Genomic DNA, 22,878 nt, shown 5'->3' with positions numbered 1-22,878 from the left:
TCAATGAGTTGCTATTTTCTCTCTCTACTCTGACCATCGCAAAAGGAAACAAAAATAAATGTTTTAAACTGTTCTGAAGGGACAGAGAGAGAATAGTTCTGCCATGATGTATCAGCCGGGACTGTATTTTTAGTGCAGCATTGTAGAAACTAAAAATATCCTGTTATAGTAGATCCTTTTTATAGGTCTGTGTGTGAGTGTGTGTGTGTGTGTGTGTTTATAATGTACGCACAAGTGCCTTTGTGCATCGGCAGCCACTCTTCACATTACAGCTGGACTCCATTAGTCCTTGAAAATTAATGTAATCCTAGTTAAGAAAAAAATTAATTACTGTACCAGAGCTGTGTTTTATCCAAAGCTAGTGTTAGCTCCCTAGCTGGCAGCTGAGTTTGAGAGGCTCCAGGGCCCCGTGGAGTTGTGGCTTTGGTATCGCAGCGTTGGCTGCTGTGTTTTTCCTGTCGAGAGCATTCCTCAGTTCTTTAGGGCTAGACATGTGGCATGCAGAAAGTAACCACAGACCCCTCTGCCTCAGTGAAATATTATGTTCCAGTCTGGTCATCCCCCAAAATGGTGTCCCCCACAGGTTTCACTCACCTGCCATAGCAGGTTTTCTTATCAGGTTTCTTTACAAAAGAGCTCCTTCAGCAGTGGTGTCTCTGTCCATGTTCTTGAGAGGAGAAACAACATTTATCAAAGTCCAGGAGACACATGGAATTTAACTGGGAGGATTTTGCATGGACAATTAAGAATGACAGTCACGTTTTGCCCTTACTTTTTGTTTAAGGATTTGACTAGTTTGTTTAATATACACCTTTTATTATAAATGAGTGTGTCAGCGTTGACTGCCGGTTTCTAGTCAGACTTCTCTGCACCAGCCCTGGGTGAGAGGCTGACTGGCTCGGCATGTGAGTAATGTTTCCAGCTTTGTCATCAGTGTTCTGGGATGAGATACAGGGCACAGCCGAGAAGCTGTGGCCGTCCACCTCGCCTTCACGTTGCAGCTCTTGTGCAATTGCCTGCTTTGTTGTTGTTTGTTTTTCTTCTTCGGGAGCCTGGATTGGGGTGGGGGAATAAAGTGGGGTAAGTGGGAAGATTGCTGTTTCTTTGCTGGTCAGACTCTCCAGGCTCTCTGTGGAGAGTCCGGGCAGGATCCGTCTGACTTGGATTGCAATTCTTTTTTTCTGCTGAGCTGGGGCGTGGGCAGCCTAGGCCTGTGTAACTCGTGACAGGCCTCCCAAAGTGCCATGATGGCATGGATCCTCGTGGAGCTGTTGAGAACAAAAACAGGGTTAGTGACCTTTTGTTTCTTTTTGGGCATGGGTTCTGAGACTTATCTCTGGGCCTTATGTTCCTGCTAGTGACTCTAGGTCCCCCAGTCCTCTCCCCGTCATCCCCTGGCTGACAAATGGTTGAGCTCTCAGCTTCCTGTACTTGATCCCCAAACAGTGTAGTTCAGTAAAAGTAGTAATTAGGCCTTTTACAAATTTATTTTATTAGTGAAGAGGGTTGGTAGGTAATGGGCCGTAATTCTAACACAGCCAGTTTGGAGATTAATAAAAAATTTTAAAAGAGCAGTTTTTACCAGAGGCAGTGGGCCTGTTATTTCAAGTTCTCGGCTGAGCCGAAATCAGAGTGGCGTGGGACCCACGATGGACTTTGTTGCTGGGAGGATGCAAAGCCACGTTCCTTTTTGTTACAGTCTGTGCAGTACCCATCCTTGAGGGTGTTTTACCCTGGCATTGGAAAAAAGGAAACCTTGTTTTCCAAGAACTCTGCTCTCTCTCAGCTTGATAAGCATTTGAAAATAAAAGCTGCACAATTGAAATTGGCAGTGCATCCTCATTCTTTTGTCTCTCTGTTTATTTTTTTCCCTCATCCCTCAACATGTGTGCTACAGCCCATGGTTATTACACCCTCAAGAATGATGGCCTGGAACTCAGCAAACTCGCACCAACGTCTCCCTGCCCTGCATTCTGTTGTTTGGAGCTGGCTGCGGCATCAGGGCCTAGCGCTGAGAGGCCGAGTGGATCAGCCTCCACAGCCCCATCTGTGGCACATTTCCCTTCTCCTCTGAAGCTGCTGCTTGGAATTTTGAGCTCCTCCAGAATCCTGATTGTCAGCTCAATCTTTCTTGTTAGTTTTTGCAGTTAACTTAATTGATTTGTTTACCTCTCCATTGGAGGAGCTCAAGAAGAAAGTGCTTGGGCACTCAGCAGAGCAGTTCTGCCTCTTGAAAAGATTCTTCTGAGGTGGGGTTTTATAATACTGACCCTGAGAAGAAAAAAGATGCTATGGTTTAGGCCAGGGTGACTGTAAGTCCTGGTTTGCCCAGGGATGGATCCTATTTATGAATTACTCATAGCACACCCCTTCACTCTCAGAAGTATCCCAATTTAGGAGATAAATTTTAGCATCATACTAGCTTAGATGAATTTAGCAAGAAATAACAGATAACCCACTCACTACAAACTGTTAATTCTTTGTCTAGAAATGTAATGGCTTTGTGAGGCAGCGCCAAACCCTGCCCTAAGCATTGCATGCAGATTCCACTGGAGTCATGCACATGTGACCTCAGAAAGCATTGCTGTGTTTCTGGCTCTGTGAGTGTGGACTGGCCTTCCCGCTTGAGTAGGTCCTGGTTAAGCCAGTTTTGAAACACCGTGTCACTTATTTGAGCATTCCTGGTTATCACTGCCTAGTTGGTTGAGTCAGAATCTGGAGTTAGTTTGGTAGGGTGTGGTTTCAGGTTTGCAGACGTCCCTGGTTGATGCCTGTGAAGGGTTGGTGCCTAATGTAACTGAAGAGGGTGTTACTTCAGGTTAGTAGTCCTTGTTTTCTCTTGACTGTTTGGACTGAACCTGGTATTACTGTTTCCCAAAGAATATTTTTGGTTTGAAAACTGAGGGTCAGCAGTTCGCAAGTGCCGAGCGTAAAGCCAACTCTGTGGTTGGTCTTGTGCCACTGGGTCAGCAGCGCCGCAGTCCTGATCGATTGATCTGCAGCAATGTGAAACCACCAACAGCAACTGCCAGACAACGCTCCACCTCACCCATTTCCCCGTCCACCCTGTCTCGCTGCCCAGATCCCCTCAACACTCCACCTCACCCCATTTCCCCGTCCACCCTGTCTCGCTGCCCAGATCCCCTTTCTTTTTCCTTGTATGTCTGTCTCACTCTTGGTTATGTATTTCACTTTTTTTGGGTCTATCTTTTTCCATCTCCCTGTCTCTTTCCATAACAGTTTTAATAATGTTTTAGTTAGTTCCAGCCTTTTCCCTGAATGGATCCCATTGGAAAATGCATTTGAAAGGAAACAGTTATACACTTCCCTTCCTTTGAAACTCTGTTGGCACCTTCTCCAGTGCAGTAAACCATACAACATGTATTTTCAAAGTTTCCAAACACAGACACGCTGGCGTTAAATTTATGAAAAAATATTTTATTCAGCTGTATGGTAACTGTGACTTTCAGAGATGCTGATCAGATTTGAAATTGGTACTCACTTTTGGAGCTCCAGCAGGTTTTCAGATCTCTGCGGGAAATATAACCAAACTGGCTCTTGGGGAGTCTGTGATGCTTGGAGCCTTGGCTTTTGATTGGCAGGTTGGGCAGGAAGAGTTGGAGCGAGAGATGTGGATGTGGGGATCCCCAGCCACACCCAGAAGGAAACAGGGAAAGTCAGTGAGTCAGTGAAGAATATGGCATAGCCGTGTTGGGCACAGGAACAGAATGTAATTTCCGTCTATGCATAGAAGGTAAATTATTTTCTGTTTACTCCAGCCAAGGCTGAAGGTCAAATAACACCTTTTTTGTTTTTTTTTTTTTAAGATGGAGTCTCGCTCTGTCGCCTAGGCTGGAGTGCAGTGGCGCGATCTCTGCTCACTGCAAGCTCTGCCTCCCAGGTTCACGCCATTCTCCTGCCTCAGCCTCCCGAGTAGCTGGGACTATAGGCGCCCGCCACCTCACCTGGCTAGTTTTTTGTACTTTTAGTAGAGACGGGGTTTTACCGTGTTAGCCAGGATGGTCTCGATCTCCTGACCTCATGATCTGCCCACCTCGGCCTCCCAAAGTGCTGGAATTACAGGCGTGAGCCACCGCTCCGCGGCCCAAATAACATCTTTTTGTTATTTTCTTTAGGGTGCCAAGGCTAAGAAGAGTTATTTATTTGCTTTCAAGGCAGTGATGATGTTGCTGTTGTTAAAAATGATTATTACCACTCTTTTCCCTTTTATACCTATGCTATGTTCTGAAACACAAAAATATATATATATTAGAATTCATGTATGTATTTTTTATTTTTTATGATTATTAACTTATTTTTTCTTTTACCTTTGAACTGTTGTCCAGTCTAAGACATCCTGTTGTAGCATGTTCTATGTATTTTTTTTCTATTTTTTAAAGATAAAATCCAGCTCCTACAGAAAGTTCTATGTATTTGAGAGTCCATGGGTTTGATTGAGGTTGGAATTTGGTAGGCAAGCATGGTGATCCTTCTCAAGTACCCCGACAGTTTGTTCAGGAGATCCTTGGGAATGCTCTTGAAAGAAGCCTTTCAGAAGGGCTTTTCTTCCAGATTGCTCAAGCAGCAGCTAAACCGTGTCTTGGCTCACCTAGGTTTAAAAGTTGAGCATCCTACAGGCCATGTATCCCACTCAGTTCAGTTAACAAGGGTTTGTTAAGCACTCATTATATGTCTGTCTTCTTAGCTCTTAGTTTGCTTTTTTTTTTTTTTTTTTTTTTTAAGTTTTTGCCTTTGTTGGCTGCAGACAGCGTTTTCAGAAATGCTGTATCTGTTTTCTCTCGGTTTGCTTGTGCTCTCTGCCTGTTTCTTGGGTTTCCTTTTTCTCGTGCAGCATCCAATATATCAGCATTAACTAAAGATACTACCTTGGCCCTCCTGTTTCTCTTTCCCCATTAGTATATTGTAAAATCTCGTCATTTCAACTGTCATCTCTGTGCACCCCCCCAAAATTTCTTTACTCCTCCGATCTTTTTCATGAACTTTGGCCCTCATTTCTAACTTTTTGTTGTATATTTTCATCTGGAATCACAAGCTTGTTCAGAATTGACTCATCCATAGCTGGTTTGCAGTAATGCACACCAGTAGTCCCAGCTACTCACGAGGCTGAGGAAAGATCACTTGAGCCCAGAAGTTTGAGGCCACACTGGGCAATATAACGAGATCCCCATCTCTTGAAGAAAGAAAAGAAAAAGGTTCATCCTCTCCCTTACTTGTCAGGTTCCCCCCAGGAAGCAAACTCTTAAGACGGATATTTGCATGCAGGAAGCTGGATTGGGGCAGAGGGAGAAATTGAACTGTGTTGCAGCTATAAAAAGGGCTTACCCAGTCCTGCAAGGAGCTCTAGACCTAGGCTAACCCTTCAGAGTACTCCCTAATTGGATCAGAGGGGCTGAATCTTTGTACCCCCTCTCTCTCCCCACCAAGTAGTTGGATGTGGGTTACCTGGGAAGGTGCGGGGATTTGGGGGAAGTGCCTTTCTTTAGCTGAGAACAAGTCTCAGTGAAGGTCTCAGATGAGAGCTGCCACTGGCAACACTGGTGGAAGGAGTGAGTGCATTAGTCTTGGAGGGGATCTGGGCAGTGTCCCAAGTAATCTACTGCCCCACCAAACTGGTTCCTCCTATGCGCAGTAATATTTCTGTGATCGGTACCAACGTCCTCCATGAACTCGGGCTGTCTTGGCCTCAGTGTTTGTATTTTTAAGTTGACGTATAATTTACATGAAACAATAATACACAGATATTAAGTGGTCAGTTTGATGAATTTTGACAGATGCCTACACTATTCTTATATTTTTTTCTTTTTTGCCCTGTATGTTAGGAGTATTTGAAAGTAACAAGAGCTGGACCAGGTGCAGTGGCTTGTGCCTGTAATCCTAGCACTTTGGGAGGCCAAGGCAGACGGATCACTTGAGTCCAGGAGTTCGAGACCAGCCTGGGCAACATGGTGAAACCTTGTCTGTACAAAAAATACAAAAAGTTAGGCAGGCATGGTGGCACACACCTGTAGTCCCAGTCACAGGGGCTCAGGAGACTGAGGCAAGAGGATCGCTTGAGCCTGGGAGGTTGAGGCTACAGTGAGCTGCGAGCATGCCACTGCACTCCAGCTTGGGTAACACAGTGACACCCTGTCTCCAAAAAAGAAAAAAGAAAGAGAAAAGCGGGGGGACAGAGAGAGAGAACAGAACAAGAGCCATCTTGAAATAGCTTAAACAAGAAAGGAATTATAGTATAAAGAACTTTAGGACGAGGATAAAGCCAGGCCTGCAGAGGGGAATGGAACCAAGAAAGCCTCTTTCTTTTTTTTTTCTTTTTTCTTTTTTTTTTTGGTGGGGTCTTGCTCTGTTGCCCAGGCTGGAGTGCAATGGTGCTATCTCGGCTCACTGCAAGCTCCGCCTCCGGGCTTCACGCCATTCTTCTGCCTCAGCCTCCCAAGTAGTTGGGAATACAGGTGCCTGCCACCACACCTGGCTAATGTTTTGTATTTTTAGTAGCAACGGGATTTCACCATGTTAGCCAGGATGGTCTCGATCTCCTGACCTCATGATCCACCCACCTCGGCCTCCCAAAGTGCTGGGATTACAGGCGTGAGCCACCATGCCCGGCCAAGAAAGCCTCTTTCTGTACTTCTCTTTTCTGCATATTGCTTGCCTCTCTGCCCCTCTTTTCTGCCTGGCATATAGGCTCGTAAGGCATATACAAAATACCCTTACTATACACAATAATTGTTGTGTCACTTTTATATACATATATTTTTGTAAGTAGAGCTATCTTGGCAGGGCACGGTGGCTCATGCCTATAATCCCAGCACTTTGGGAGGCCAAGGCGTGTGGGTCATTTAAGGTCAGGAGTTCAAGACCAGCCTGGCCAGCATGGTGAAACTCAGTCTCTACTAAAAATACAGAAATTTAGATTGGGCACAGTGGCTCGCGCCTGTAATCCTAGCACTTTGGGAGGCCAAGATGTGCAGATCACGTGAGGCCAGGAGCTCGAAACCAGCCTGGCTAACGTGATGAAACCCCATCTCTACTAAAAATAAAAAAGTTAGCCAGGCATGGTGGCACACACCTATAGTCCCAGCTACTCAGGAGGCTGAGGCAGGAGAATTGCTTGAACCTGGGAGGTAGAGGTTGCAGAGCCGAGATTGCGCCACTGCACTCCAGCCTGGGCAACAGAGCAAGACTCTGCCTCAAAAAAAAAAAAAGTTTTGCTGGGCGTGGTGGCATGCACCTATAATCCCAGCTACTTGGGAACCTGATCTCTTGAACCCGGGAGACAGAGGTTGCAGTGAGCTGAGATGGTGCCATTGCACTCCAGCCTAGGCAGCAGAGGGAGACTCCATCTCAACACAAAACCAAAAAACAAATAGAACTGTCTTACATCTTACTCTTTTGGTTTGTTTTGTTTTTGAGACAAGGTGTCACTCTGTCATCCAGGTTGGAATACAGTGGTGTGATCTCGGCTCACTGCAACCTCCTCCTTCTGACCTAACCCATCGTCCCACCTTGCCTCCCCAATATCCGGGACCACAGACACATGCTACTGTACCCAGCTAATTTTGATGGAGTCTCACTTTGTTGCCCAGGCTGGTCTCCAACTCCTGAGCTCAAGCGATCCACCCACTTCAGCCTCCCAAAGTGCTGGGATTACAGGCTTGAGCCACCGCACCTGGACGTCTTACTCTTTTTAATGGCTGTTTTATATTCATGTTTGCAGTCTCTTCCTGTCCAAACTGTATCAATGGTGGGTTTCATCATTCACATCATTTCATACCTCTTTAAACTTCCTAGAGATTTTTCACTTTCTTCTTTGGTTTCTAGTTGATAGCACAAGCAAGTCCCGTTAGACTTCAGCTCCTTGAAGGTCCAGTTTATGTCTGATTCATCTACACAAACTAAATGCCCAGCACAGATCCTTACATGTAGTAGCCACTTGGTGAATGCTGACTGTGTGAATATAAAGAAACGAATTGGTTCAGCACCATGTGAAGTACCGTTCAGATCAGCTCCAGCAACCCAGGCGCTACAGTAAGCACTTTGGGTTTGGTGGGGTCTGCGCTGTGGACCCTGCCCTGTTGGGATTTCTAGGCTGGTGGGGCAGCTTGGTAAATTGTAAATCCTGTATGAGGACAGCTGTGAGCCACACGCCTGGTGAGTGTTACAGGTAGAAATACTGCCAGAATCCAGAGGAGGAGGCCTATAGTACAGGTCTGGTATGTACTGGATCTTGAAGGAAGGACTTAGGCAAGGGAGAGGAAAGTCGTAAACTGTGGAGAGTGGGGTAGGAGAATGGCCATTCAGAAGCGTGGAGGCAGGTTTGCCATTTTGTTTTTTGACTGGTCATTTGCCATCTTTGGATGTGGGACGCTTTATTTATTTATTTATTTTGGAGAGACACGGCCTCCCTCTGTCACCCAGGCTGGAGTGCAGTGGCACGAACATTGCTCACTGCAGCCTCCAACTCTTGGGCTTATGCCATCCTCCCACCTCGACCTCCCAAAGTGCTTGGATTACAGGCATGAGCTACCGCACCCGGCAAGTGTGAGGCCCTTTTAAAGAAGCAAGGCAATGGTCTATAAATAAACCTGTTAGGTCTTTTGAGCCAGGCAGAAGCAGGTCAGCTCTGTCCTCTAAATGGAGGAAATCTCACCAAGAAAATAAAGTTGAACTGGTGCTTTAAAACCTGTCTGTTTGGCAGGGGGTTGCTAATCCCACATTTATGGAGCTTTGTTCTCAGTACCAGTGTTAAAATATAAATGTAGCTTTTAAATCCCCTTGCTTTATAGCATCCTGTTATACTTTTTGTTGTAGAAATATTCCAAAAATGTGCCTAAATTAAATTTTACAATCTAGACAATTCCCCCTTTATATCCATACATCTGTGTTTATATATGTATATATTTAATTGCATATATATTTTAATATGTCATTGGCCTTTTTAAAACAATCTTTTCTAGTGTATGTCACTTTCTCATTTATCTAGAGTTTTTCTTTAGGACTTTAGAATTCTTCATTCCTCATTCTGGATTGATCCCTCATCGTCAACTGTAAAGCATTTTTGCATTTGGGTTTCTCTGACCCTTAGAGGTGTCATATACAGAATGTTGACTAAACAACTGCATTAAATATCAGATATTAGATATTAGATACCAGATATTAGACATCAGATATTAGAAATCTCTCTATTTAAAGAAACCCATCATGGATAATTTTGAAATAAAACTGATCATTTTCTAATTTAGTGGGGTTTTTTGTATGTTATGTTTTGTTTTTTTTGAGTCACAGTCTTGCACTGTTGCCCAGGCTGGAGTGCAGTGGCACCATCCTTGGCCTCGGCTCACTGCAACCTCTGCTTCCTGAGTTCAAGTGATTCTTGTGCCTCAGTCTCCCAAGTAGCTAGGATTACAGGCATGCACCACCATGTCTGCTAATTTTGTGTGTGTGTTTTTAGTAGAGACAAGATTTTACTATGTTGGCCAGGATGGTTTTGAACTCCTGGCCTCAAGTGATCTGCCTGCCCCGGCTTCCCAAAGTGCCGGGATTATAGGCATGAGCCACCATGCCTGGCCTAGTGTTATTTTAATTTAGTTTTATAGATCTTCTTTTTTTTTTTTTTGAGATGGAGTCTCACTCTGTTGCCCAGGCTGGAGTGCAATGGCGCGATCTCGGCTCACTGCAAGCTCCACCTCCCGAGTTCCCGCCATTCTCCTGCCTCAGCCTCCCGAGTAGCTGGGACTACAGGCACCCACCACCATGCCCGGCTTGTTTTTTGTATTTTTTAGTAGAGACGGGGTTTCACTGTGTTAGCCAGGATGGTCTCGATCTCCTGACCTCATGATCCGCCCGCCTCGGCCTCCCAAAGTGCTGGGATTACAGGTGTGAGCCACCGCACCCGGCTAGATCTTTTTAAAAAATATTTTTCTGTCATCTTTTTTATTATTATTATTATTATTATTTGAGGTGTCTCCGCTGCCCAGGCTGGAGTGTACTGGCGCAGTTTCGGTTCATTGCAACGTCCGCCACCAGGGTTCAAGCGATTCTCCTGCCTCAGCCTCCCAAGTAGCTGGGATTCCAGGCATGCACCTCCACATCCAGCTAATTTTTGTACTTGTAGTAGAGAGGGGGTTTCACCATGTTGGTCAGGCTGGTCTCTGGTCTCAAACTCCTGACCTCAGGCGATCTGCCTGCTTTGGCCTCCTAAAGTGCTGTGATTTCAGGCATGAGCCACTGCTCCCCGCCAAATTTTATTATTTTTTTTAGAGACAAGGTCTTGCTGTGTTGCCCAGGACAGAGTGCAGTGGTGTGATTATAGCTCACTGCAGCCTTGAACTCCTGGATTCAAGTGATCCTCCTGCCTCAGCCTCCTGAGTAGCTGGAACTGCAGGAGCATGCCACCATGCCCAGCTAATTTTATTTTTTATTTTTTTGTAGAGGTGGGATCTCACTATGTTGCCCAGGCTGGACTCAAGTGATTCTCCAGCCTCGGCCTCCCAAAGTGCTGGGGTTATAAGCGTGAACCACTGCACCTGGCCTGTAGAGCTTCTTAAAACACAATGTGTCTATTAATGTATAACTTATTCCTATATATGGGTTTTGGAAAAATATTTTTAGAATTTTATATATATGTATTTTGTCTCACCATATAGATAACTTTAGGATACTATTTCTGGGGTATCTTTTAACAGCATGTAATAATAGGCTATGTGTTATAAAAAATATTTTCAGGCTGGGTGCGATGGCTCACGCCTGTGATCCCAGCACTTTGGGAGGCCAAGGTGGGTGGATCAGTTGAGGCCAGAAGTTCGAGACCAGCCTGGCCAACATGGGGAAATGCCACCTCTACTAAAAACAAAAATTAACCAGACATGGTGGCACATACCTGTAGTCCCAGCTACTCGAGAGGCTGAGGCACGAGAATTGCTTGAGCTCAGGAGGCAGAGGTTGTAGCGAGCTGAGACTGCGGCATTATATTGCAACCTGGATGACAGAACTAGCCTCTGTCTGGGAAGAAAAAAAAAAAATATATATATATATATATATATATGTGTGTATTTATATATTTGTAAGGTTATTGTTCACTTTTTTCATATACTATCTCTTGCATAGAGTCTGTGCTTTAAAAAATTATTTTTGGGCCGGGCGCGGTGGCTCAAGCCTGTAATCCCAGCACTTTGGGAGGCCGAGACGGGCGGATCACGAGGTCAGGAGATCGAGACCATCCTGGCTAACACGGTGAAACCCCGTCTCTACTGAAAATACGAAAAACTAGCCGGGCGAGGTGGCGGCGCCTGTAGTCCCAGCTACTCGGGAGGCTGAGGCAGGAGAATGGCGTGAACCCGGGAGGCGGAGCTTGCAGTGAGCTGCGATCCGGTCACTGCACTGCAGCCTGGGCGACAGAGCGAGACTCCGTCTCAAAAAAAAAAAAAACAACAACAACAAAAAAAATTATTTTTGGACCCAGTGCTGAGAAAAAGGAGTTGTTTTTCCTGAGGAATGGATATACTTACTCCTTTCTGATAATGAGAACTATACAGTTATTGGTGTTTCCTTTTTTGCTTTGGCTGACAGTAAATTTTAAGTCAAATTTTAAGTCCGTTTATGGTAGGCTGCTAACCCATGTGATTGACATTTTTTCCTTTTTCTTGGTCTTGATTCTTTAATCTACTTTAACGTTATTTTATGTGATTTTGCTGTAAGTTGTCACAAATCTTTTGTGAATTGTGGTATAAAAGAATAAATATAAAAAATTTTAATCTAGTTTAAAATTAGATACAGGCCAGGCGTGGTGGCTCACGCCTGTAATCCTAGCACTTTGGGAGACTGAGATGGACGGATCACTTGAGGTCAGGGGTTCGACACCAGGCTGGTCAACATGATGAAACTCAGTTTCTACTAAAAGTACAAAAATTAGCCAGACGTGGTGGACGCCTGTAATCTCAGCTATTTGGGAGGCTGAGGCAGGGGAATGGCTTGATTCCGGAATACGGAGGTTGCAGTGAGCTGAGATTGCGCCATTGCACTCCAGCCTAGGTGACAAAGCGAGACTCAGTCTCAAAAAATAAAACAAAACAAAGAACTAGATACATACAACTTTAAAACAATGTATATTGTTTTCAGTAAGTATATTGACAAATTGACCAGTCCAGCAGCTAAGTACAAATTTAGATGGGCTGTATTATTATTATTACTATTAAGGCAGAGTTTTACTCTGCTACCCAGGCTAGAGTGCAGTGGCGTGATCTAGCTCCCTGCAACTTTTGCCTCCCAGGCTGAAGCGATCTTCCTGCTTCAGCCTCCTGATTAGCTGGGGTTATTATAGGCACATGCCACCACGTCTAATTTTTGTATTTTTAATAGAGGTGAAGTTTTGCCATGTTGCCTAGGGTGGCCAGGAACTCCTGGGCTCAAGTGATTCGCCTACCTCGCCTCCCAAAGTGTTGGAATTATAGGTGTGAACCACCATACCCAGCTGGAAGCATTATTATTGAAAGGTACGTCCATTCCACAGCTTCTAGGTCCGGAGACTAGCTGGTACCTTACCACGTTTCTAGTCACCTTCATTTAGTGCTATTTTCTCACTTTCTTCCTTGACACAATTGCTTTATCTAGCTTATTATTCTTCTTACTTCTACTTTAAAACTAGATGCACCACAGTGGGTGGGGTTGGATGAAGTCATTACGTTCGCAATGGTCTGGACATCAGTCATGGATTGTAAGGCCTCAAGGAACCATTTTAGAATGAGTTTCTAGAGCAGAGTCAAATGAATGCGCAGATCTGGATATTCACAAGGTAGCCACCAAAAGGTTGTGTCTTATCATTGGTCTTGTTTTTCAGTACTGACCCCTTAAACTTTGTTTGATGACTCTAGTCTTTATATTCTGGAAGCTTCTTGAAAAAGCTAACTTCTCAGAAGGCCTCCAAGAGGTCCTTTCTGTTCTAGGTACCTTTCTGTCTCACCTGTCTCGGAATTGTTTTATTTTTGGCATTGTTTACAAACACTGTCAGACTTTTAAAAATCCTTAGCTGGGCATGGTGGCACATGCCTGTGGTCCCAGTTACTTCAGAGGTTGAGGTGGGAGGATCACTTGAGCCTGGGAGGTCAAGGCTGCGGTGAGCTATGGCCATGCCACTGAACTCCAGCCTGGGCAACAGAGCAAGACCCCATCGCTTAAAAAAAAATCGTTTAGGAAGCCATAGAATGAAAATAAATTGAGTTAATTTGTGAAAATGGAAGCTGAACACTTCCCTGCCCGTCTGCCTGCCGTGTCAATGGAGTTTCTCTGAATCAAGGTGTCTGCAGGCATTATCCCCCCTAATTTTTACTTCTGGCTGAAAGTGCTCCTGAAGCTTCATACCAGCAGAAGTGGGTTTCAAGGTGTGTGTCTGAATCAGCGGCCAAATCTCTCCTTGCTTTATTAAAAGTGATGTAGCTGTATTTCTTCCTTCTCACTGTTACGGGAAAACTTCCTTCTAGATTGGCTAATGGGTATGCCTCTTAGGAAGCCTCTTTTGTATCACTTCTTCTCCACAACCTTAAACATTTGACACACGACACCTCATATCTGCTGTATGGGATTCCATAGGGACTACCTGTCTTGTTTAAGGAGCTACCATGCTTTTCTACTCTTCCTTTGCTTTTCCTCAAATACTGGGAGAGAGGCAAGCTTCCCCAAACGTCTGGCAAGCAGTGTAGAAGCAGAAACTCTGTCCTACAGGATCTGCTTGTAACTCTTCCAAATGAGATGCTGGAATGGCAGGCCCTTGCTCTCCTGGGCCTCATTACTAAGGGACTCGTCCAGTGCCAGCATGCTATTCTGCTGGCAGCAGCTCTGCTTGCCCGAGAGGGGATGTGTATTGAATAACTCTGGGCTCAGGCAGTAACCTGTGAGTGACAAAAATATCAATCCAGAGACACAGCTAAGGTGGAAATGGCCAAAGTGTGTTTTGACTGGCAACTTATTTATTTATTTATTTTCCAGGAAATCTATTGGAGTACCATTTCTAAAACTGTATGGGTATTTCCTGGAAAAAGTTAAGCACTCATTTAGAAGTATTTTCATTTTTTCTCGTAGAGAGTAGATGGTTTGCTGTCTGTCTTGTCAAGATGTATTGATAGAGCCCCCCAGACATGTCTTGGCCCTGGAGTCCTGTGTAAAGAAGAAGGGAGAGCCAGGTGTCCTCTGGAGGGGCCCAGCACTTCTGGATATCATTTTCTCACCTTCAGAAGGTGGCACTTGTGTCGTCATGCTGTACAGAGCTTTGGAATCGACCTGGCGGAGGGTTAGAATTCCCTGCTCAGCCACTTGCCAGCTGCGTGGCCTTGATGACGAAAGTTTACTTACCCTCTCTGAGGTTGAGTTTCTTGGTTCATAAAGCAGGTTATCAGTGCCAATTCTCAGGGTTTTTCTGAGTGTTAGATACAATATGCAAAACACCTCATCCAAGGCTTTGTTAAATACTGGGTGCTCAGTGGATGTCTACTTTTCTTCATCAAATTAGCCTCTAGTTATGAACTCTTAACACTTCAGGTGAAGGGTCAGACTACTGTGTTTCTAAATGTCATTACTCTGTTTCTTTCTTTCTTTTTTTTTTTTTTTTTTTTCTTTTTTCAGACACAGTCTTGCTCTGTCACCCAGGCTGGAAAGCGGTGGTATGATCTTAGTTCACTGTAGCCTTGAACTCCCGGGCTCAAGTGATCTTCCTGCCTTAGCCTCCTAAGTAGCTGAGACTGTAGGCAACTGCCACCACTGCAGGCTAATTTTTTATCTTTTTCTGCTAGAGTTAGGGTCTCACTATGTTGCTCAGGCTGGTCTCAAACTCCTGGGCTCATGTGATCCTCCCCTCTTGGCCTCCCAAAGTGCTAGGATTACAGGTGTGAACTTGTTTTTGACATTCGAATGATTAAGTAGTTTGTTCCTTTTTAATATTGAATAGTCTTCACTGTGTGGATATACCACAATTTGTTTATCCATTCACTTGTTGATGGATATTTGGTGTTTTTTGCTCCAGTTTTTAAGCTTCATGAGTAAAACTGCTATGAACATTCTTTGTGTGCATGTATGCTTTCATTTTTGGGTAGTAAATACCTATGAGTGATATAGCTGGGTCATTTGGTACTTAACTTTTTTTTTTTTCCTTTGAGATGGAGTCTTGCTCTGTTGCCCTGGCTGGAGTACAGCGGCACAATCTCAGCTCACTGCAACCTCCAACTTCTGGATTCAAACGAATCTCCTGCCTCAGCCTCCCAAGTAGCTGGGATTACAGGCATGTCCCACCACGCCCGGCTGATTTTTGTATTTTTAGTAGAGATGGGGTTTTACCATGTTGGCCAGGCTGGTCTCGAACTCCTGGCCTCAAGTGATCCACCTACCTTGGCCTCCCAAAGTGCTGAGATTACAGCCATGAGCCATCGTACCTAGCCTGGTGTTTAACTTTTTAAGATACTGCCAAAGTGGTTATATCATTTATCTTTTTCTTTTTTTTTTTTTTTGGACCAAGTCTCATTTTGTCACCCAGGCTGGAGTGCAGTGGTGTGATCTCGGCTCACTACAACCTCCACCTCCCAGGTTCAAGCTGTTCTCCTGCTTCAGCCTCCCACATAGCTGGGATTACAGTGCCTGCACCATGCCCAATATTTTTTGTATTTTTAATAGAGATGGGATTTCTCCATGTTGGTCAGGCTGATCTCGAACTCCTGACCTCAAGCCATCCACCCACCACCTCAGCCTCCTAAAGTTCTGGGATTACAGGCTGAGTCACCATGCCTGGCCTCATTTAACATTCTTGAAGCAGTGTGTGAGAATTTCAGCTACTTGACATCCTCTCCAGTGCTTGTTATTGTTTGTCCATCTTTTTTATTATTGGCATCCTGTTGGGTGTGGAGTTGTATGTGTGATTTTCATCTGCATTTCCCTAATGATTAGTAATGTTGAGCATCTTTTCATGTACGTACTTGCCATCCATCTATCTTCTTTGCCCAATTTTTTTGTTTATTTTGCTAAGTTGAAAGAGTTCTTTATATACCTCAGTTCTGAGTCCTTTGTCAGATGTATCTTTTACAATTTTTTTTTCCCAGTGAGATAATTTTCTGTGGCTTTCCTTTTCATTTTGTCTTTTGAAAAGCAAACATGTTTGATTCGGATGAAATCACCTACTTTTTAGGAAACATTTGATTTGTAATCACAGATACATTGGCAAAGGGGCTATTTATGAGAGTATTGCAGTTGATGCTGCCAATTAAAAAATACATATTGGGCCGAGTGTGGTGGTTCACACCTGTAATCCCAGCACTTTGGGAGTCCAAGGCTGGAGGATCACTTGAGGCTCAGGAATTTGAGACCAGGAGGTTGGGAGGCCAAGGTGGGAGGATTGCTTAAATCTGGAAAGTTGAGGCTACAGTGAGCTATGATTGTGCCACTGTACTCCATCCTGGGCAACAGAGCGAGAGCCTGTCTCATTAATAAATAAATAAATAAATAAATAAATAAATAAATAAAATAAAATTGGCCGGGCGCGGTGGCTCAAGCCTGTAATCCCAGCACTTTGGGAGGCCGAGACGGGCGGATCACGAGGTCAGGAGATCGAGACCATCCTGGCGAACCCGGTGAAACCCCGTCTCTACTACAAAATACACACAAAAAAAACTAGCCGGGCGAGGTGGCGGACGCCTGTAGTCCCAGCTACTCGGGAGGCTGAGGCAGGAGAATGGCGTAAACCCGGGAGGCAGAGCTTGCAGTGAGCCGAGATCCGGCCACTGCACTCCAGCCCGGGCGACAGAGCAAGACTCCGTCTCAAAAAAAAAAATAATAAAAATAAAAAAATAAAATTATGTGTATGTGTTTCTGTTTGTGTATATCTTGGGCTAGGTGCAGTGGCTCATGCCTCTAATTCTAGCACTTTGGGAGGCTCAGACAGGAGGATCACTTGAGGCCAGGAGTTTGAGACCAGTGTGGGCAGCAAAACCAGACCCTGTCTCTACAGAAAGTTTTTTTTCTGTCGTGGGGTGGGGGGGAGGGGGGAGTGATAGCATTAGGAGAAATACCTGATGTAAATGACGAGTGAATGGGTGCAGCACACCAGCATGGCACATGTATACATATATAACAAACCTGCACGTTGTGCACATGTACCCTAGAACTTAAAGTATAATTTAAAAATTGTTTATAAGGAATACAAGGCTTAAATTCACATTTTTAAAAAAGGTATATACAGGTTGAATCCCTTTTAGTCTCCACTTTTCAGCAAAGTTTACCTAAAATAAAATCCATTTACTGCTGACACTTAAAAAAAAAAAAAAGGTTTTTTTGTCCAGGCATGGTGGCTCACACCTGTAATCCCAGCAGTTTGGGAGGTCAAGGTGGGTGGATCACTTGAGGTCAGGAGTTCAAGACCAGCCAACATAGCGAAACCCGTCTCTACTAAAACTACAAAAATTACCTGGGCATGGTGGTGGGTGCTAGTAATCCCAGCTACTTGGGAGGCTGAGGCAGGAGAATCGCTTGAACCCAGGAGGTGGAGGTTACAGTGAGCTAAGATTGCTCCGCTACATTCCAGCTTGGGGCGACAGAGTGAGACTCTGTCTCAAAAAGACAAAAAACAACAATAACAAAAAAAAAACCAAACACTTTTTTGAGACAGAATCTTGCTCTCTCACCCAAGCTGGAGTGCAGTGGTGCAATCCAGTTCACTGCAACCTCTGCCTCCCGAGTTCAAGTGATTCTCCTGCCTCAGCCTCGTGAGTAGCTGGGACTACAGGCATGTGCCACCACACCCGGCTAATTTTTTTTTTTTTTTTTTTGAAACGGAGTCTTGCTCTGTTGCCAGGCTGGAGTGCAGTGGCACGATCTTGGCTCACTGCAAGCTCCGCTTCCTGGGTTCACGTCATTCTCCTGCGTCAGCCTCCCAAGTAGCTGGGGCTACAGGCGCCCGCCACCACGCCCGGCTAACTTTTTTGTATTTTTTAGTAGGGACGGGGTTTCACCGTGGTCTCGATCTCCTGACCTCGTGATGTGCCCACCTCGGCCTCCCAAAGTGCTGGGATTACAGGCATGACCCACCACGCCCGGCCAATTTTTGTGTTTTTTGTAGAGATGGGTTTTGCCCATATCGGCCAGGCTGGTCTTGAATTCCTGGCCTCAAGTCATCACCCGCCTCAGCCTCTCAAAGCGATGGGATTACAGGTGTGAGCCATTGTGCCTGACCTCCAAAAATATTTAAAAAAAAGAAAAAAAAATCAAAATTAAATTTTTTTATGTTTATTTTTATTTTATTTTATTTTATTTGTTTTTGAGACAAGGTCTTAGTCTGTCACTCAGGCTGGAGTGCAGTGACATGATCACTCCACGATACTGCAGCCTTAACCTCCTGGGCTCAAACAGGGTCTCACACTGTGTTGCCTAGGCTGGTCTCGAATTCTTGGGCTCAAGTGATGCTCCCACCTCAGCCTCCCAAAGTGCTGGGATTATAAGCATGAGCCACCATGCCTGGCCAAAAATAAATACCTTAATATCCATCTAGTTGATGATCCAAAGCAACCCTGAAAATGCCTAAGTAGTTTCCTTTAAGAAGAAAACAGTATTCAGACTCACGTTTGAAGCAGCTTTTTCCTCTGACTGCTCTTTCTTGAAGAATGTGCGTACCATTGGTTTGAGATGTGTACCTTCTTTTTGAGAAGCAAGAACAGTTTTAAACTGCTCACTCGGTTTCTGCAATTCATTCGTAACCTCTCTTCACTTTCTCATCGCCTTCACTTTGTGCTGCTTGCCGTGGAATTTACTGATCCAGTGATTCATTGCCTTGATGATGAAGTTCTCTTGCTTTAGTCCTTGTTCTTCAGACAGTTCTGTCTTCAGTGAACTTTTCCTTTTTGTTTTTCCTTTTGGTTGCCCCTGACGGTTTCTTGTTCAAGCCTGGTGAGGAGCCACAAGTGGGCATCTCCACCAGCTCAGGCCAGGCAGCAGAAGATGAGAACAAGGGGCTCCAGCATCTGGACAGGGTCGTCAGCTACTGTTAATTGAGAAAGTATCCCCCAAGTGACTGAGTAACCCTTTTCTGTGTAAAAGTTTCTGGAATGCTGTGTCAGATCTGTTTCGATTTTATTTGGGTTTACTTTTTTTGTTGTGTTTACATGTTTAAAGCTTTTTATTTTGAAATAATTATAGATTCACAGGAAGTTGTTTTAAAAATGTACAGAGGGGTCTTATGCACGCTTCACCCCTCCTTCCCCATTTTTCGTGTCTTTCATAACTTTAGTGTATTATCAACATCGTGAAATTGACATTGGTATCCACTGACTTTAATCAGATTTCACAAGTTCTTTTGCACTTGTGTGTGTGGTTCTGTGCAATTTTATCACACATGTAGCTTCATGTAACTATTACCATAATCAAGATGCAGAACTTTACCAACACTCAAAGCTCCTTCCTGCTCTATGCTTTAGAACCACCCCTACCCCCTTTCAGCCCCTAATCCTAACCCCTGGCAACCACTAATCTGTTTTCCATCTCTATAAATATATTATTTCAAGAATATTATATAAATGGGATTGTACAGTATATAACCTTTTGCAGTTGGCTTTTCACTAAGCATAATTTCCTGGAGCCTGTTCAGCTTACTGCACACATCAGTTGTTCATTCCTTCGTATTGCTGAGTAGTATTCCCTGGTATGGATATTCCACAGTTGTTTAACCATTCACCTGTGGAAAGACATTTGGGTTGTTTCTAGTTTGGGGCTATTATGAATAAAGCTGTTGTGAACATTTACATACTGGTTTTTTTCCAAATGTAAGTTTTCGTTTCTTCAGGATAAAGCCCCAGAGTTCAACTGCTGGATCATATCATAAGTGCATTTTTAGTTTTAGAAGAAACTGCCAAACGATTTTCCAGAGCAGCTATACCATTTTACATTCCGTCAGCAATGTACGTGTGATCCGATTTCCCAGCATCCTTACCAATATTTGGAGGTGGTACTGTTTTTTATTTTAGCCATTCTGAAAGATATGTAATGAGATCTCATTATAGTTTTATTTTCCGTTACCCTAATGGCTAATTATATTGAACATCTTTGCTTGTGCTTATTTTCTATTTGTATATCCTCTTTGATGAAATATCTGATTGTCTTTTTGCCCATTTTCTAAATGTATTGTTTCCTTACTGTTAAGTTTTGAGAGGTTTTTTTTTGTTTGTTTTTTGGTTTGTGTTTATTTTTCTTTATGTGTTGTTTTTTTGAGACAGGGTCTCTGTCACCCAGACTGGAGTGCAGCGGCACTGTCACGGGTCACTGCAGCCTTGACCTCCCAGGCTCAAGTGATCCTCCCACTTCTGCCTCCCAAGTAGCTGGGACTGCAGGCGAATGTTACCACATCCAGCCAATTAAAATTATTTTTTTAGAGACACAGTCTTGCTATGTTGCCAGGGCTGGTCTCAAACTCCTGGGCTCAAGCAATTCTCCCACCTTGGCCTCCCAACATGCTGGAATTATAGGCGTGAGCCACCGCGCCTGGCCGGGTTTTAAGAGTTTTGTATATAATCTGGATACTAGTTCTTTGGCAGATATGTGGTTTGCAAATAGATTTTCCTAGCCTATCATTTGCCTTTTCATCTTCTTATAGGGTCTTTTGCAGTGCAAAAGTTTTTAATTTTTATGAAATCCAGTATATCAGTTTTTCCTTTTATGGATTGTACTTTTGGCAGTAAGTCTTAGAACTCTTAGTCCTAGGTCCTGAAGATTTTCTTCCATTTTTTTCTAAGAGTTTTATGGTCCTGTGTTTTATATATAAGTCTTTGATCTATTATGAGATAATTTTTGGATAAGTGTGAAAGTTAGGTCAAGGTTTTGTTTGTTTGTTTGTTTTGCATACGGATGTCTAATTGCTTCAGTACCATTTGTTGAAAAGCTCTTCCTCCTTTTAATTTTATTTTAGTAGAGGTGGGGTCTTGCTATGTTGTTGACATTAGTCTCCTGATCTCAAGCAGTCCTGCCTTGGTCTCCCTGATAGCTGAGATTATTATAGGCATGAACCACCATGCCCAGCCCCTTTCTTCGTCAACTTAATATCAGGAAGAACGATTTCTCCCACTTTATTCTTTTTCAAAATTGTTTGAATTGTTCTACAACCTTTGCTTTTCCAGATAAGCTTTATAGTAAGCTTGTTTTATCTACATAAAACATTCCTAAGATTTTGATAGCTATTGCATTAAACGTATAGATCTATTATCTACATAAAACCTTCCTAAGATTTTGATAGCAGTTGCATTAAACAATTAACTGACATCTCTACAATGCTGAGTTTTTCAGTTCAGGAACATGGTAACTCTCCCCAGTTTTTCGGTTGCCTTTTATTTTCTGGGTTTTGTTTTTTGAGACAGAGTCTTGTTCTGTCACCCAGGCTGAAGTGCAGTGACGCACTCTTGGCTCACTGCCACCTCCGCCTCCTGGATTCAAGCGATTCCCCTGCTCCTGCCTCAGCCTCCTGAGTAGCTGGGATTACAGGCACACGCCACCACGCCCAGCTAATTTATTTATTTATTTATTTATTTATTTATTTATTTATTTTTGTATTTTTAGTAGAGATGGGGTTTCACCATGTTGGCCAGGCTGGTCTCAAACTCCTGACCTCAGGTCATCTGCCCGCCTCAGCTTCCTGAAGTACTGGGTTTACAGTCATGAGCCACCGTGCCCAGCTTTTTGTCTTTGATTTTCATCAGCATTTTCAGATTTTTAGCGTAGCGTTTCCGTACGTTCTGTTAGACTTCTACCTGAGTATTTCATTTTCTTTGTTACTGTTGTAAATGATGTCATGTTTTTCATTTTGGCTTTCCACAGCGTCATCATCTCTGAGCTCCTTATGCAGCACTGTGGTTGGAGTAGTCTGAGCTTTTCATGTTCATAGCAAAGGAAAGAGGAACAGTGGGAGTGTGAAGCTTGAGTCACAGGCATTTGAAAATCAGATATGCAAACAACGTGGGCATGAGAGCAGACAGAACTGGATTCAGATCCCAGCTCTGGCACTTTCTAGCCTTGTTTTGGGCAGCTCGTTTAGCCTCTCTGAGCCAGTTTCCTCAAATGTCAAAAAGGAGAATAATAGTTAGGCAATCCTTTTGTAAAACTTTGATATAATATATATAAATATTCTTTGCCCAACATAGGTCTCAAAATGTCTTAGTTATTATGTCTGGCCACAGTGGAATCATGTCATTCATAGTTAGATCCACAAGTGAGAGAGGCACGTGTGCCTACTGTTATGAGCCGTAAACGCTTCTGGAACCTCTTTATGTTGCTGATTTCCAAGGATGTGAAGTCTTGACATAGCTCTTGCCCTCAAGGGGCTTAGAATTCTGTTGAGGAAACCTACTCTATGAATAAAAATTCCAGGACAAGGTATTGCTTGTTAAGTTCCAAATAGGTGGGCAGACAGTGTGGGTGCATCAAAGAACCTTCTCTGGGTTTTGTTTGCCCTTTTGTACCCTGTCCGTTGAGGTGGCTTCTGGATGTTGATGAGAGAATGTGTGGAGGTGGGAGAGTGTGTGTACAGATTTAGGGGAAGGGTGTCATTTGGGAATATGTAATTAATTTTTATACTTTCCCCAGTAAACCATCGACCCTTTTTATGATGTCATGAGGGATTCCTTAATTTTGCAGCTGCTTCCTGATTACGTCAGAGAGGAGCCTCTCACCCCACAGCCTGGAGCTGTACTCATACAAGAATTGGAAACAAATGAAGTGCCGAATATCTAATGGCTTCCACAGGGAGCGCCCGTTCAGACTTCCCAGGCCTTCTCTTGCTAGGTCTTCCTCAAGTATTTCTGGCCCCCTGAAGTGTCTTTGTTCTGGAAAGACAGGACTTGGCCCGGAGCCAAG

At 43.9% G+C, this 22,878-nt stretch overlaps 1 protein-coding gene and 1 long non-coding RNA gene across 10 annotated transcripts in view; one reads left to right on the top strand and one right to left on the bottom strand.

The window, feature by feature from the left end:
• Window positions 1-22,878, top strand: part of SMG6 (SMG6 nonsense mediated mRNA decay factor) — a 242,658-nt gene that overhangs the window by 84,975 nt on the left and 134,805 nt on the right. The gene's annotated exons all lie outside the window — the stretch shown is intronic.
• On the bottom strand, window positions 411-19,338 carry LOC116271004. Its single transcript, XR_004179307.1, has 3 exons — window positions 18,607-19,338; window positions 2,170-2,271; window positions 411-1,268 (listed from the first exon to the last, which is right to left on the bottom strand). It is a non-coding gene; the product is annotated as an uncharacterized LOC116271004 (long non-coding RNA).

The sequence above is a fragment of the Papio anubis genome, chromosome 17 (assembly GCF_008728515.1).
Source record: "Papio anubis isolate 15944 chromosome 17, Panubis1.0, whole genome shotgun sequence".
NCBI classification, from domain to species: Eukaryota; Metazoa; Chordata; class Mammalia; order Primates; family Cercopithecidae; genus Papio; species Papio anubis.
This window is presented reverse-complemented; position numbering and strand designations above follow the sequence as displayed.